General features: G+C 38.7%; 1 pseudogene; it reads right to left on the minus strand.

Moving 5' to 3' along the window:
• Positions 1 to 3,032: 3,032 nt before the first annotated feature.
• Positions 3,033 to 16,352, minus strand: part of LOC100661431 (acylglycerol kinase, mitochondrial-like) — a 49,417-nt pseudogene continuing 36,097 nt past the window's right edge.

The raw sequence follows: 16,352 nt of genomic DNA on the forward strand, positions 1-16,352 counted from the left end.
AAAAGATAATTTGCCAGCTCCACTAACCTGGGGAGCTCAGGACAGAAGCAGCTCTTGTCCAGGCATAAACGGTCTGTGGACTTTGAATAACTTTCCCCTCTGCATGGACCTGTGTGGGACTATTTCAGGAGAATAGGCCCTTGTTGGCAGACTCCAACTGTTTCAGCTGTGCTGTCGAGAGGTGGAGGTTTGATGTTTGACATTGCTTTGCCTATTAAATGGGGTCCTCACCTACCCATATCAGGGGCCTAAGGACTGGTGGCTCCACTCAGGTCATCCAGCCACCTGTGACAGGGGTCCAAGGATAACTGGTACCTCCCAGTCCTTACAACCAAAAACATTTGGTGCCCATGGTCTATCTGCAGAACCTACCCACCTGTATGCTGTAGGGAAGAGGGACACGCTTTCCTCAGAGGCACTTGGGGGATGATTCTTAGCCCCCTGCCTTGTTCAGAGGGTGAACCCCTGTTGCAACGAGATACCAGTACCTACACCAATCAACGCTGCCCCCCCGAGACTGTAGGACAGATCCTGTACCACACGTTTGATGATCAGCTACCTGGACACCTGAGCTGAATTCATACAAGAAAGGTGAATGGACTCTTAGACTGATATACCTGATAACAGCTCTAGCCATCTGGGGACAGGACACCAGAGTGCCAAAGGCAAAAATAATGAAGCTAGCTCACTCAAGCAACCCATTTGGGCATATCAAAACAAAACAAAGCAAGAAGCAAACATAAAATAAACTAATACAATAATTTATAGCTGGCTCAGAGACAACAGTCAATATCAAGTCACATAAAGAAACACACCATGATCACCTCAATAAGCTCTCACAACAAAGAATCGACAGGTCTGCTGGATGAAGGTGCCTTCCTGGAATTACCAGATGCAAAATTCACAAGATTAATATACAGAATTCTTCAAGACATCAGGAACAAAATTAGGAAGGAGATCAGGCAATACACAGAACAAGCCAAGGAACACACAGATAAAGTAGTTGAAGAAATTAAAAAGGTTATTCAAGAACATAATGAAAAGTTTAATAAGCTGCAAGAATCCATAGAGAGACAGCAATCAGAATTCAGAAGATTAACAATAAAATTATGGAAGTAGACAACTCAATAGAAAGTCAGAGGAGCAGAACTGAGCAAGTGGAAGGCAGAATTTCTGAACTTGAAGATAAAGCACTTGGCACCAACATATTTGAAGAAAAATCAGATAAAAGAATTTTAAAAAATGAAGAAACTTTAAGAATTATGTGGGACTCTATCAAGAGAAATAACCTATGACTGATTGGAGTACCAGAACAGGGAGGGATAACCGAAAATACAGAGAATTGTTGAAGATTTATTGGCAGAAAACTTCCCTGATATTATGAAAGATGAGAAGATATTTACCCAAGATGCTCATCGAACTCCACATAAGGTAGACTTTAGAAGAAAGTCACCAAGACATATTATAATCAAACTTGCCAAAACCAAAGATAAAGAGAGAATTTTAAGAGCAGTTAGGGATAAATGAAAAAAAAAAAAAAAAAAAAGCCACCTACAAAAGAGAGACAATAAGAATAAGCTTGGACTCGGCAGAAACCATGCAGGCAAAAAAATTGCCAGCCAAGAATCATATATCCAGTAAAAGTGTCTCTCAAATATGAAGCTGAAATTAGGACATTTCCAGGTAAACAGAATTTGTAAAAACAAAACCAAAACTGCAAGAAATACAAAAGGGAGTTCTTTGGTTAGAAAATCAATAATATCAGGTAATTCAAGGTAATATCAATCCAAGACTAGAACACTGGACAGAACAATCAGATGTCAACCCAGACAGGGAAATCACAATAAATCAAGATTAAAAAACTGCTCAAAATAGGGAAACAACGATATTATTATGTAAAAGAAGACAACATTAAAACAATAAAGAGGGATTGAGGAATGTAGTCATAGGTCTTTCATACGGCGAGGAAGACAAGGCAATACAAAGAAATAAAAGATAGGTTTAAATTTAGAAAAAATAGGGGTAAATATTAAAAAATATATATATATTAAGGTAACCACAAAATAAAATACAAGAAAAAAATAAAGACTCAGCAGAAACAAAATCAACAACGAATATGAGGAAAAGACAATATATAAAGAACACCAGGGACACAAGGTAATTATGAGCCCAAGAAACAGGAAAGTCCACATAAACCAGAGACTACATCACCCTGAGACCAGAAGAACTGGATGGTGCTTGGCTATAACTGATGACTGCCCTGACAGGGAACACAACAGAGAATCCCTGAGGAAGCAGGGGGAGCAGTTGGATGCAGACCCCAAATTCTCATAAAAAGACCAGACTAAACGGTCTGACTGAGACTAGAAGGACCCCAGTGGTCCTGGTCCCCAGGCCTTCTGTTGGCCCAGGACAGGAACCATTCCTGAAGCCAACTCTTCAGACAGGGATTGGACTGGACAATGGGGTAGCAAATGATACTGGTGAGGAGTGAGCTTCTTGGATCAAGTAGACACATAAGACTATGTTAGCATCTCCTGTCTAGAGGTTAGGTGAGAGGGCAGAGGGGGTCAGAAACTGGCCCAATGGACAGGAAAAGAGAGAGTGGAGGGAAGGAGTGAGCTGTCTCATTAGGGGGAGAACAATTAGGAGCATATAACAAGGTGTATATAAATTTTTGTATGAAAGACTGATTTGATTTGTAAACTTTCAGTTAAAGCAAAATAAAAATAAAAAAAAAACCAAAAAACTAGTATTTTGGTTACAGCTGAAGAGGGAACCCACTTCAAGGAAGTTTTTTGACTGAGGTCAGAAGGGAAACAAGAGCTGACTGCCAGGAGCTCACCAACAGCAGCACCAGGGAGAGGCAGGAGTTGTCCTGGAAGGAGAGCAGCCCTGGAGCTTGGACAACCTGGGCCACTTCCTACTGCAGCTGGGCTCCCCAGGCTGACAGAGGCCTGGCCCTTCTCACCCACAGAGCGGGAGACCCTCTGGAAGGAGGCCCGGAGGCCAGTGTGGAGGAGGGTCAGCTGTCACACGAGATGAGGGCACAGGGCGTGCAGGGCTGATGACAGGGCAGGGAAGGGGGCGCTGGCGACACCGAGGGGACAGCCAGCCTCTTCCCTGGGGTCTGCCCTATGGCCCCTCCAGCTCCATTCTCTCCTGAACCGGCCCGCAAGCACCTGCTCTGGCTTTCTCAGGTCACAGAAGAAGCGCATCTTGTGGTGGAGCAGCATCACCTCCACTGGCCTCACCTCCGAGCCTTCGCTGTGGATACTGAAGGAGCCCCCTGCTACCTTGGGCAGCAGCAGCTTGCACGTGCAGCTTACAGACAGTCGGTGCTGCGAGACACAGGGCAGGGTCGGGCAGCCTCTTGCTACCAATAATTGTGAAGTCTCCTTTGCAGACCCTGTTGGGTTCGTTGCAGAAGTTCATGGAGTCCTTGGTGCTCGCCAGGTCGAGCCCCTCGTTGCCTGTTGTGATGGACAGCTCAGTGGTGGACCACTGCACCTCTCAATCCTTGGGGCACACCTCTCGAGAGGGGGTGCCTGCCACTTTGCTCAGTAGGACGCCAGCCTCCGCAGAATCTTCCAATACAGACTTGGGCGCGGAGGGGCCTCTCCAAGGCTCCTCAGAGGGTCTCCCTGTGGGTCCCTTATAGGAGATGGAGGCCTGGTGAGAATGCGGCCACTCCTTAAGAGTGTTGAAACACTGGGCTGCTTTGGTTTTTAGAGGCCAAAGATAGCAGTACTTGCTGACTTTGACGCTGGCTTCCCGGAAGAACCCCCATCGAAGGCCGGTCATTGCAAACAGGGGCTGCTCTTTTTCACGCTTAATCTGCAAGACATCAAGTGGAATCGTCTGTCCTTTCGCAGTGGCTAGGGTAGTATCTGTAATATGTTGGATTTTGTTTCCACTTTTGGCAAAGAGGGTACGACTGTGTAGGGTAATGCTATTCAGCTATATGCATCCCCTCTCTAATGGAATCAGCTTTGCTCTTCCACGAAGCATGCTGGGGATGAATTCGGATGGGGGACTAAGGAACAAGGCCGGGAGTGGCATGACTGGGCCAGCGGCCAAGGCTGAGGAATGCCATAGCAACAAGAAGGAAAACACCTGGGCTTGGACGCGAAGTCCCTGGGAACACTGACTGCCCAAAGACGTGGGAGAAAACTATGAGCCTTGGTCCCAACTGGAATGGTATATAAGTTTGGGTCCCTTGCTAGGTGGTTGTGGAAAACACTCCAGCCTGCAGCCACTGGAGAGCAGCTCCTTGCCCATGTCAGTAAGTTTCCCTGAATAAAGGTATGAATCTGGAAAGGGCTAGGTGTCACTTCTTCGGATTATCTGCCAGGATGCACAGCGAGGGTCTTTCCTTGACTTTTTTGACTGCTGCTTTCACGGGTGTTGATTACGGATCCAAGTAATTCGAAATCCTTGACAACTTCAATCTTTTCTTTATCAGGATGTTGTTTATCGGTGCAGTTGTGAGGATTTGTAGTCTTTGATCTTCATCAGTAAATGCTTCAAGTCCTCTTCACTTTCAGCAAGCAAGGTTGTGTTATCTGCATATCACAGGGAGTTCATGAGTCTTCCTTGAACCCTGATGCCCTGTTCTTCTTTATGTAGTTCAGCTTCTCAGATTATTTGCTCAGCACACAGATTGGATAAGCATGGTGAAAAGATATAACCTTGACGCTCACCTTTCCTAATTTTAAACCACGCAGTATTCACTTGTTCTGTTTAACTGACTGCCTCTTGGTCTGTGTACAGCCTCCCCACCAGCACAATTAAGTGTTCTGGAATTTCCAATCTTTGAATCGTTATCTATAATTTACTGTGATCCACATAGTCAAATGCCATTGGATAGTTCAATAAAACAGGTAAACCTCTTCCTGGTGTTCTCTGCTTTCAGCCAAGGTCCATAAGATATCAGCGATGATATCCCCCATTCCACATCCTCTTTTGAATCCGGCTTGAATTTCTGGCAGTTCCCTGTCAATGTACTGCTGCAAACATTTTTTAATTATTTTCAGTAAAATTTTACTTGTATGTGATATTAATGATATTATTGGATAATTTCCACATTCTGTTGGATCAACTTTCTTTGAAATGGTCACAGATATGGATTTCTTCCAGTCGGTTGGCCAGGTAGCTGTCTTCCAAGTGTCTTGGCATAGACAAGTATGCCTTTCCAGCGTTGCATCTGTTTGTTGAAACATCTCAGTAGGTATTCTGTCAGTTCCTAGAGCCTTGTTTTTTGTCAATGCCTTCAGTGCAGCACGGACTTCTTTCTTCAAAACCATCAGTTCTTGATCTTATGCTACCTCCTTAAATGGTTAAACATTGACCAGTTCTTGGTACAGGGACTCTTGTGTTTTCCTTCCATCTTCTTTTGATGCTTCCAGCGTTGTTCAATATTTTGACCATAGAGTCCTTTGATATTGCAACTCAATGCTTGAATTATTTCTTCAGTTCTTTCAGCTTGAGAAGTGTTGAGCGTGTTCTTCCATTTTGGCTTTTGTTCATTTCATTATAACACTTTACTTTGTCTTCTCAAGCTTCCCTTTAAAATCTCCTGTTCAGTTCTTTTACATCATTTCTTCCTTTGGCTTTAGCTGCTCTATGTTCAAGAGCAAATTACAGAGTCTCTTCTGACATGCATGTTGGCCTTTTCTTTCTTTCCTGTCTTTTTAATGACCTTTTGTTTTCTTCAAGTATGATGTCCTTGATGTCATTCCACAACTCCTCTGGCCTTTGATCATTAGTGTTCAAGGCATCAAATCTATTCTTGAGATGGTCTCTAAATTCATTTGGGATATTGTGAAGGTCAAATTTTGGCTTTTGTGGACTTGTTTTTAATTTTCTTCAGTTTCAACTTGAACTTGCACATGAGTAATTGATGACCTGGGTCCCTGGGCTTGTTCTGACTGATGATATTGAGCTTCTCCATCATCTTTTTGTACAAATGTAGTCATTTTGATTCCTGTGTATTCCATCACATGAGGTCCCTGTGTATAGTAGCTGTTTATGTTGTTCAGAAAAGGTATTTCTAATGAATAAATTATTGGTCTGGAAAAGTTCTACCATGTGGTCTCGGAGGCATTTCTAACACCAAGGCCTTATTTTCCAACCACTGTTTGTTTCCAACTTTCGTGTTCCAATCACCAGTAATTATCAATGTACCTTGATTGCATATTTGATCAATTTCAACCTGCAGAAGTTGGTGAAAATCTTTAATGTCTTCATTTCTGTCATTAGTGGTTGGTGTACAAATCTGAAAAACAGTTTAATTAATTGGTGTTCCTTGTAGGGGTATGGATATTATCCTGTCACTGACAGCATTGTACTTCAGGATAGATCTTGAAAAGTTCTTTTTGGTAATGGATGTGATGCCATCCCTCTTCAATTTGTCATTCCCTGCATAGTAGACCATATGATTGTCCAATTCAAAATGGCCAATGCCAGTCCATTTCAGCTCACTAATGTCTAGAATATGGATCTTTATGCATTCCATTTCATTTTTGATGACTTTCAATTTTCCTAGATTCATACTTTATACATTCCATGTTCCAATTATTAATGGGTGTTTGCAACTCTTCTCCACTCTTATTTTGAGTGCCTTCTAACCTGAGAGGCTCATCTTTTGGCACTGTATCACACAATATTCTGTTGCTATTCATAAGATTTTCACTGGCCAGTTTTTTTAGAAATAGACTTCCAGGTCCTTCTTCCTAGTCTGTCTGAGTCTGGAAGCTCCACTGAAACTTGTACACCATGGGTGACCCTGCTGGTATTTGAAATACAGATGGCATAGCTTCCTACATCACAACACGCGAGTCACACAGAACAACAAACTGACAGAGGAGTGGTGGAAAGAATGGGGATACATAGTCCTCTGACAGAGTAGAGAACACAAACAATGTAAATAAGCATAAACTACACCACAGTATGTTTTAACCCAGTCTAGTAATACAATTCTTCAAATCAGTAAGAGGAGTCGACAAGCTGAAGATGATAATATTATTGTTCAATTTACATAGAAAAAAAAACTGATAAATCATAGATAATTGGAAAAAAGAAGGGGTGTAGTAATCACTGTATCTTACCCCTGTTACCCCATCCATTGCATACCACACATCAAAAGCACCCTCTCAGGAAGCATGAAGTTCATAGAGGATCATAGAAGAGAAAATCAACTCTCATCTCATCTCATAGAACATGTATAATTCCCTCCAAACAGGAATATGTCTTAGAAAATTTACAAGCTTTCAGCTACCTATTTAATAGTTGGAAGTTGGACCCCTGGTGGTGCAGTGGTTAAGAGCTATGGCTGCTAACCAAAAGGACGGCTGTTTGAATCCACCAGCAGCTCCTTGAAAACACTATGTGGCATTTCTACTTTTTCTATAGGATCGCTATGAGTCAGAACCGACTTGATGGCACCTAATAAGAACAACAACATTTAATAGTTGGGTAATTATTTGATGTTCTCATCAGCTTTTCTGAAATCTTAATTTTTTAAATGCTAACTGGAGTTTTAAGTGTGGGCTAGAACTCAGACCAAGCAGCATTATCCTATTCTGGCATTGGCTACTAGCTAGTCAAAGTCACTTTATTTTTTAAAGTGTAAGAAATATAACTTCCATTGCTTTAAAGTCAAGGAAGCTGAGAAAGAGGGATACTGACTATAAAAGGGCTTTTATGTAAGCAGCAATAACTATGACACAGAAAAGTGCTAAAAGCCCCTTTTCTCACCACTGTGTCTAGTCAGTGTGCAGATACTGTCATAATAGTAGGGAGCCAGCAGGCCTGTCAGAATTACTGCCAGTGTTACCTTGGGAAAGCTGGAGATTTATAGTAACATTATTTACAAGATCACTGATATTCAGGATGTTTTCCCTTACAGAGAACACAGGAGTGCTTTTTTTAGGCAAAAAATGACAAATTTTGTATTCTTCCATCCTTCTCCCATTTTTCTCAGCTCGTGTACCATTATGTCCATGACAATTTGGGTTTTCTCCTTCAAAGTCTGAATAAATACTGAACTGTGTTCAAAATCAGTCATTTCATATGTTCTTGATAGTCATACTGCTCACCCCAAGTTAAAAGGAAAAAAAGATACTTTTAGAAAATACAATGAAAAATAAATATATGTCAAAATTTATTTGTGTACCCTTGCAAAAACCAAATTCTGGTTATTATACCTTCTTGTATTTAAGATTGACTATTAGCTGATGATATGATTTAGTAAAGATTAAACAGGAAATGAGAGGTGTACTTAACATGTATTAAACACATTCAAAAATTAAAAAAGCTATTTCAAATAATTTTCCAGGTATAATGATTTTTCTAATAATTGTCATAATAGCTATATTTTTCCAATTTTCTGATTTTATAATTTATTTTATTGTTGTTGTTAAGAATATATACAGCAAATTATACACAAGTTCAACCATTTCTACATGTACAATTCGGTGACATTGATTCTATTCTAGAGTTGTGTAGCCATTCTCACCCTTCTTTTCTGAGTTCTTCCTCTCTCATTAACATAAATTCACTGCCTCCCAAAAGTTTCTATCAAATCTTTTGAGTTGCACTTGTCACTCTGATCCCACACAGATAGTTCTTAAAAGAACATAAGGCTCAAGGCCGATGTTTTTTAGTATTTAAGGCAAACTATTTTTTTTTTTTTGTTAGGTTTTTTAACTATGCCAATTCATTCAGCTGTGTGGATCATAACAAATTATGGACAACATTGGGAAGAATGGGAATTTCATACCACTTTTTTAGGTGTGCTCATATGGAACCTGCACATAGATCAAGAGACAGTCATTTGAACAGAAAAAGGGATATCGCGTGGTTTATAGTCAGGAAAGGTGTGCATCAGAGTTATATCCTTTCAACATACTTATCCAATCTGTGTACTGAGCAAATAATCCTAGAAGCTGAACTATATGAAGAAGAACGGGACATCAGGATTGGAGGAAGTCTCATTAACAACCTGCAATATGCAGATGACACAACCTTGCTTGCTGAAAAAGTGAAGAGGACTCAAAATACTTACTGATGAAGATCAAAGACTAGAGCCTTCAATATGGATTACACCTCAACACAGAGGGAAAAAAAAGCTTTACAACTGGACCAATAAGCAACACCATGATAAATAGAGAAAAGATTGAAGTAGTCAGGGATTTCATATTACTTGGATCCGCAATCAAACCCGGTGGAATCAGCAGTCAAGAAATCAAAAGGTGCATTGCATTGGGCAAATCTGCTACAAAAGACCTCTTTCAAGTGTTAAAAAAAAGCAAAGATGTTACTTTAAGAGCTAAGGTGTGCCTGACTCAAGCCATGGTGTTTTCAACGACCTCATATGCATGTGAAAGCTGGACAATGAATAAGGAAGCGTGAAGAAGAATTGATGCCTTTGAATTATGGTGTTGGTGAAGAATATTGAATAGACCATGGACTGCTAGAAGAGTGAATACATGTCTTGGAAGAAGTACAGTCAAAATGATCTTTAGAAGCAAGGATGGTGAGACGTTATCTTGCATACTTTGCACATGTTATCAGGAGGGACCAGCCCCTGGAGAAGGACACCATGCTTGGTAAAGCCAAGGGTCAGAGAAAAAGAGGAGGACCCCCAACAAGGTGGATTAACACAATGGCTGCAATAATGGGCTCAGACACAGCAAGGATTGTAAGGATGGCACAGGACTGGACAGTGTTTCATTTTGTTGTATGTAGGGTCGCTGTGAGCTGGAACCAACTAGAACAACAACGTTGATTGGTTTTAAGAAGGCTACAGGGAATATTTTTGGTTCAAGATTTGAAGATTATCTAAGAGCAATAGTTTCAGGGGTTCATTCAACCTTCCTGGTTCCAGGAAGTCTGGAGACCAAAAAAATTGAAATTCTGTTCTGCATTTTCCTCTTTTGATAAGGAGTCTTCTATGGAAGCTTTGATCAAAATGTTCAGTAATGGTCACTGAGGACCATCCAGTCCTTCTGGTCTCATGACAAAGGAGGCATGACACTAAACCCCCAAACCAAGGAACCAAATCCCATGAGGTTTTTGGATTACATAATCAGTTCAGCAACTGCTCTTTTTTTTTCATTGTAAATATATCTATCACACCTTTTGTCAATTCAACTGTTTACAGGTTTACAACTTATCGACATAACTTATAATAATCTTTAAGCCCCCCAACCCTTCCTACTCCTTTCTGTCCGTGGTAACCACTAAGAAACTTTGGTCTATAGACTTTTGCCTTTTCTTATCTTTTTATAAGAGGCCATGCAATATTTGTTCTTTTGTGATTGACTTATTTCACTTGGCATAATGTCTTCAACTCCATCCATGCAGTAGCATGTATTAAGACTTCTTTTCTTTTCTTTTACTGGGTCAGTAGTATTCCATTGCACCACATTTTGTTTATCCATTCATCTGTTGATGGACATTTAGGTTATTTCCACCCTTTTAGCTATTGTGAATACTATTGCACTGAACATGGGTGTACAAGTCTTTTTTTTTTTCTTTGAGTCTCTGCTTTAACTCTTTCGGTATAGACCTAGGAGTGGCATTGCTGAGCCATCCGGTAGCTCTATTTTTGTTTTTTGAGGAACCACCACATTGTTTTCCAAAATGACTGTACCATTTTGCATTGCCACCAGCAATGGATAAGGGTTCCAATTTCTCCATATCCTCACTAACAATTGTTATTTTCTATTTGTTTTGTTTTTAATCTTAGCTTTTCTAGTGGAAGTGAAATGGTATTTTGTTGTGGTTTTGATTTCTTTCTCTCTGATGTATAATAAAGTTGAGCATCTTTTCATGTGTTTGGTGGCCATTTGAATGTTCTCTTTGGTGAAATGTTTATTACAGTTCTTTGCCCAGGTGGTGAATGGGTTATTTGTCTTTTCGTTGCTAAGTTGTTCAAGTTTTATATGTATTTTGGTTATTAGATTCTTATCAGATATGTGGTTTCTGAAGATATTCTTCCAGCTGGTAGCTTGCATTTTCACTTTTACCAACAGATTTAATCATACAGAAGAAAGAATCAGCAAATCAAATGATAAGATAGTTAAAATTACAGAGGCTTAAGAGCAACAAGAATGAATGCTCAAAAGGCTGAGAACAGGTTAATGGAATTATGAGACAACGACAAGAGACCTAAAGTACAACTCACAGGAATTTCAGAAGGAGATGAGAGAGAGCAAGGGACGGAAAGAATATTTGAAGAAATAATGACAGAAAATTTCTCCAATATAATAAAGGGCATGAGTCTAAAATTCCAAGAATCACAAAGAACCCTAGGCAGGATAAATCCAAAGATATATCTACAAGACACATCATAGTTATGTTCTCAAAATGTAAAGATAAAGAGAGAATCCTGAAAACAGTGAGAGAGAAGCAAACAGTCCCATACAAACCATCCCCAATAAGATTAAGTGCTGATTTCTCCTCAGAAACATTTGAGGCCATAGAATGAAATATTTAAAATGCTGAAAGAAAGAAAAAAAAACTGTCAAACAAGAATACTAGAATACTATAGTTGGAATCGACTTGACAGCAGTGGGTTTGGTTTTTGGGTTTGGATCCCCATCAAAACTGTCCTTTTAGAATAAGCATGAAATTAAAACATTCCCAGGTAAATGGAAGCTGAGAGAGTTCATAACCACCAGTCCAGCCCTACAAAAAACACTAACGAGAGTTCCACAGGTGGGAGGGAAAAGGCACTAGAAAGTAGTTCAAAGACACACATAAAGAAAGATCCCCAATTAAAAAACTGTATGAGGAAGTACAAGTACAAATAATAAGATATTCACACTTGATGCAAACCCTGGTGGCATAGTAGTTAAGAACTATGTCTGCTAACCAAAAGTTTGGCAGTTCGAATCCACCAGACACTCCTTAGAAACCCTTATGGGGCAGTTCTACTCTGTCCTATAGGGTTGCTATGAGTAGGAATTGACTTGACAGCAATGTATTTGTTTTGTTTGGTTTGGTTTGGTTTGATGCTTGGTGATTCTTATTGTTTTGTTCTTCATGCTTTTTAATGATAAATGTATAAAAAGCAGTGATAAAATTCTGTTACAGGGCACATGAAATATAACGATGTTATTAGTGTTAACAACAAAATGGGGAGGGAACAACAGGAATGTTATGTGTATGTAATTCCTTGTATGTTATTGAAGTTATGTCGCTGCCAAATTATCCTCGAATGTTATAAATAAAAGTTGTTAAATGTAATACTTTTGGTAACCACTAAGAAAATATTTTAAAAACATACAAAAAAGGAAAGGAGAAGGAAACAAAGCTAGATCACTCCAATAAAAAAAAAAAAAAGTAGGCTGTATTAAAATACAGAGACAAAGAAGGCTTAAAACATGCATATAGAAATAACAAAATGGCTGAAGTAACTCACTTATTATTGGAAATTATAGTAAATGTGAATTGACTAAATGCTCCAGTCAAAGGCAGATAGTGGCTGAATGGATTAAAAAAAAAAAAAAAAGATCCAACTGTATGCTGTTTACAAAAGGCACACCTTTGATCCAAGGGCACAAATAGGTTGAAAGTGAAAGAATGGAAAAAATATTCTATGCAAATAATAACCAAAAGAGATCTGGGGTGGCAATTTTAAAATCAGACAGTAGTAGACTTTAAGACAAACTCTGTCAGAAGAGATAAAGGTGGACATTACATTGTGATGAAAGGGACAATTAATTAAGAATATTTAACAATCATAAATGTATAAGCACCCAACATCAGCCCCTAAATATGTAAAGCAAACACTGATAGAATTGAAGGTACAAATAGATAACAATACAATAATAGAGGGTTCAATATACCATTTTCAATATTGGAAAAAATATCTAGGAAGAAGGTCAGCAAGGAAACAGAAGACTTGAATGACATTATAGACTAATTACACTTAACAGATCTATATGAAACAATCCACCAACAACAGTACAACATACACTCTACTCCAGTGTGCATGGATCATTCCCCAAGATAGAACGCATGTTAGGTGGCAAGGCAAGTCTCGATAAATTTAAAGATTGAAATCATACAAAGTATTCTCTCTGACCACAACAGTGTGAAGTTAAAAATACCTAACAGAGAATAAAACCAGAAAAATACACAAACATATGGAAATTAAACAACACATGCTTAAACTATCAATGGGTCACAAATTTTCTACAGTCAAATTAAAATGAAAGCACAGCATATCAAAACTTACGGGATGCAGTGAAGGCAGTACTCAGAGGGAAACTCATAGCAGTAAATGCCTACATAAGGAAAGAAGAAAGATCTAAAATCAACAACCTAACTCAACAATTCCAGGAACTAGAAATAGAATAGCAAACTAAGCCTAAACCAACCAGAGAAGAAAGGAAATAACAAAGATTTGAGCAGAAATAAATGAAAATTGAAAACAGAAAAATAATAGAATAAATAAAACCAGAAGCTGGTTCTTTGAAAAGATAAATAAAATTGACAAACTTATAGCTAGACTTACAGATAAAAGAAGAGATGCAAACAACCAAAATAAAAAATGAAAGAGGGGACATTACAACTAACCCAATAAAATAAAGAGAATTATGACAGAATATTATGGACAACAGTACAGCAAAAACTTAGGTGAAAGGGGCAACCAGATGAAACGGACAAATTCTTAGAATCACACAACCTAGTCAAACAGACTCAAGAGGAAAGAGAAAGTCTCAACTAACCCATAACAAGTGAAGAGATTGACTCAGTGTTAAATAGCCTCCAAAAAAAGTCCCATGTCAGATGGCTTCACTGGGGAGTTCTACCAAACATTTAGAGAACTGACATGATATTGTTTAAACTCTCCCAAGATATAGAGAAGGAAGGACTACTCCCTAATCGTTCTATGAAGTCAGCATAACCCTGATGTCCAAACCAGAATAAGACACCACAAGAAAACTACAGATCAATATCTCTTATTAGTATAGATGCAAAAAATTCTCAACAAAACACTAATGAACAGAATCCAACAGCACATTAAGAGTCATACACCATGACCAAATGGGATTTATTCCAGGGACGTAGGGATGGCCCAACATAAGAAAATCAGCCCACATAATGCACCACAACCATAGAAAAAAAGGAAAAGAGCCACATGACTATCTGAATGGAAGCAGAAAAAGTGTTTGTTAAAATTCAACACCCTTTCTTGATGAAAATCCTAAAAAAGATTTTAATAGAAGGGAAATACCTTGATATGATTCAGAACAGACATGAAAAGCCAAAAGCCAACATTACATTTAATGGAGAAAGACAAAGCTTTCCCCTTAAAATCTGGTCCAAGAATGCCCATTCTCAGCACGTCAGTTCAATATTGTATTAGAAGTCCCAGCCAGAGCAATCAGACAAGAAAAAGAAATAAAAGCTATCCAGATTGGAAAAGAAGTAAAATTATCCCTATTTGCAGATGATATGATCCTATATATAGAAAACTCCAAAGCTTCCACAAGAAAATTTCTAGAGCTAATAGAAGAATTTAGTAAAGTTACAGGGTAAAAAGTCAACAAAGAAAATTCAATTGGGTTTCTACACAACAGCAATAAGAAATCTGAAATGAAAATTAGGGAAACAATTCCATTTACAATAGTGTCTAAGAGAATAAAATACCTAGGATTAAATTTAACCAAGGACATGAAGGACTTACTGCAATGAAAATTAGGAAACACTGTTGAAAGATATTAAAGAAGACTTAAATGAAAAGCTGTTGCATGTTCTTGGGTTGGGAGATTTAACATTGTTAAGATGTCAATGCTACACAAAGCTATCTATAGATTCAACACAATCCCAATCAAATTCCAACAACCTACTTTATAGAAATGGAAAAAATAATCCTCAACTTCATGTGGAATGACTAGAGGCCCTGAATAGCTAAAGCAAAACTGAAATAGAAAAACAATGTTGGAACACTCACACTTCCTGAGTTTGAAACATATTGTACGGCTACAGGAATCAAAGCAGCCTGGTACTGGCATAACAATAGACACAAAAATCAATGGAATAGAATTGAGAGTCCATAAATAAACCCATATGTATATGCTCAACTGATTTTTGACAAGGACGCTTGGTCCACTCAATGGGGAAAGAAGAGTCTCTTCAAAAATGGTGTAGGGAAAACTGGATGTGCACATACAGAAAAATGAAACAGGGTCCATGCCTCAGACCATACGAAAAACAATTTCATAATGGATTAAGGAACTAAATCCGCAAACAAAAACCATAAAATTCTTAGGAGAAAAGCCACGGGCAATGCTATCAAGCCTAAGCTTTTAACAATGGATTATCTAATATAACAAAAGCATAACAGCAAAAGACAAAGTAAATAAATGGGACCTCATAAAAATTAAAAACTTTTGCTCATCCAAAGACTTTACCACCGTACCTATGTTTTTTAAACTAGAAATAATAAAATCTATCAACAAATTATACAAAAGGATTCTTAATTCTTCCCAAAACTTCTGTGTTTTCCAGTAGCTAAAGAGATTGACCGAGTACCAACTGAGGTGTTTCAACAAGTGGATGCAGTGCTAGAAGTCTTTGCTTATCTATGCCAAGAAATCTGGAAGATAGCTACGTAGCCAACCAAATGGAAGAGATCCATATTGATGCCTATTCTCAAGAAAGGTGATCCAACCAAATACGGAAATTATCGAACTATATCATTAATATCATATGCAAGCAAAATTTTGCTGAAGATCTTTCAAAAGCCGTTGCAGCAGTACCTTGACAGGGAACTTCCAGAAATTCAAGTGGGCTTTAGAAGAGGATGTGGAACCAGGGATATCATTGCTGATGTCAGATGGATTCTGGCGGAAAGGAAAGAATACCAGAAAGATGTTAACCTGTGTTTTATGGACTATGCGAAGGAATTCGACTTGTGAATCATAAATTCTGGACAATATTGCAGAGAATGAGAATTCTAGAACACTTAATTGAGTTCATGAGGAATCTGTACATGGATGAAGAGGCAGCTGTTTGAACAGAACAAGGGGACACTGTGTAGTTTAAAGTCAGGAAAGGTACGCGTCAGGGTTGTATCCTTTCACCATACTATTCAGTCTATATACTGAGGAAATAATCTAGGAAGCTGGACTATATGAAGAACACGGCATCAGGATTGTAGGAAGATTCGTTAACAACCTGCGATATGCAGATGACACAACCTTGCTCACTGAAAGTGAAGAGGACTTGAAGCACTTACTGATGAAGATCAAAGACCGCAGCATTCAGTATGGATTACATCTCACTATAAAGATAATAAAAATCCTTACAACTGAACCAATAAGCATTGTCGT

Source organism: Loxodonta africana, chromosome 4 (assembly GCF_030014295.1).
Source record: "Loxodonta africana isolate mLoxAfr1 chromosome 4, mLoxAfr1.hap2, whole genome shotgun sequence".
Taxonomy (NCBI): domain Eukaryota; kingdom Metazoa; phylum Chordata; class Mammalia; order Proboscidea; family Elephantidae; genus Loxodonta; species Loxodonta africana.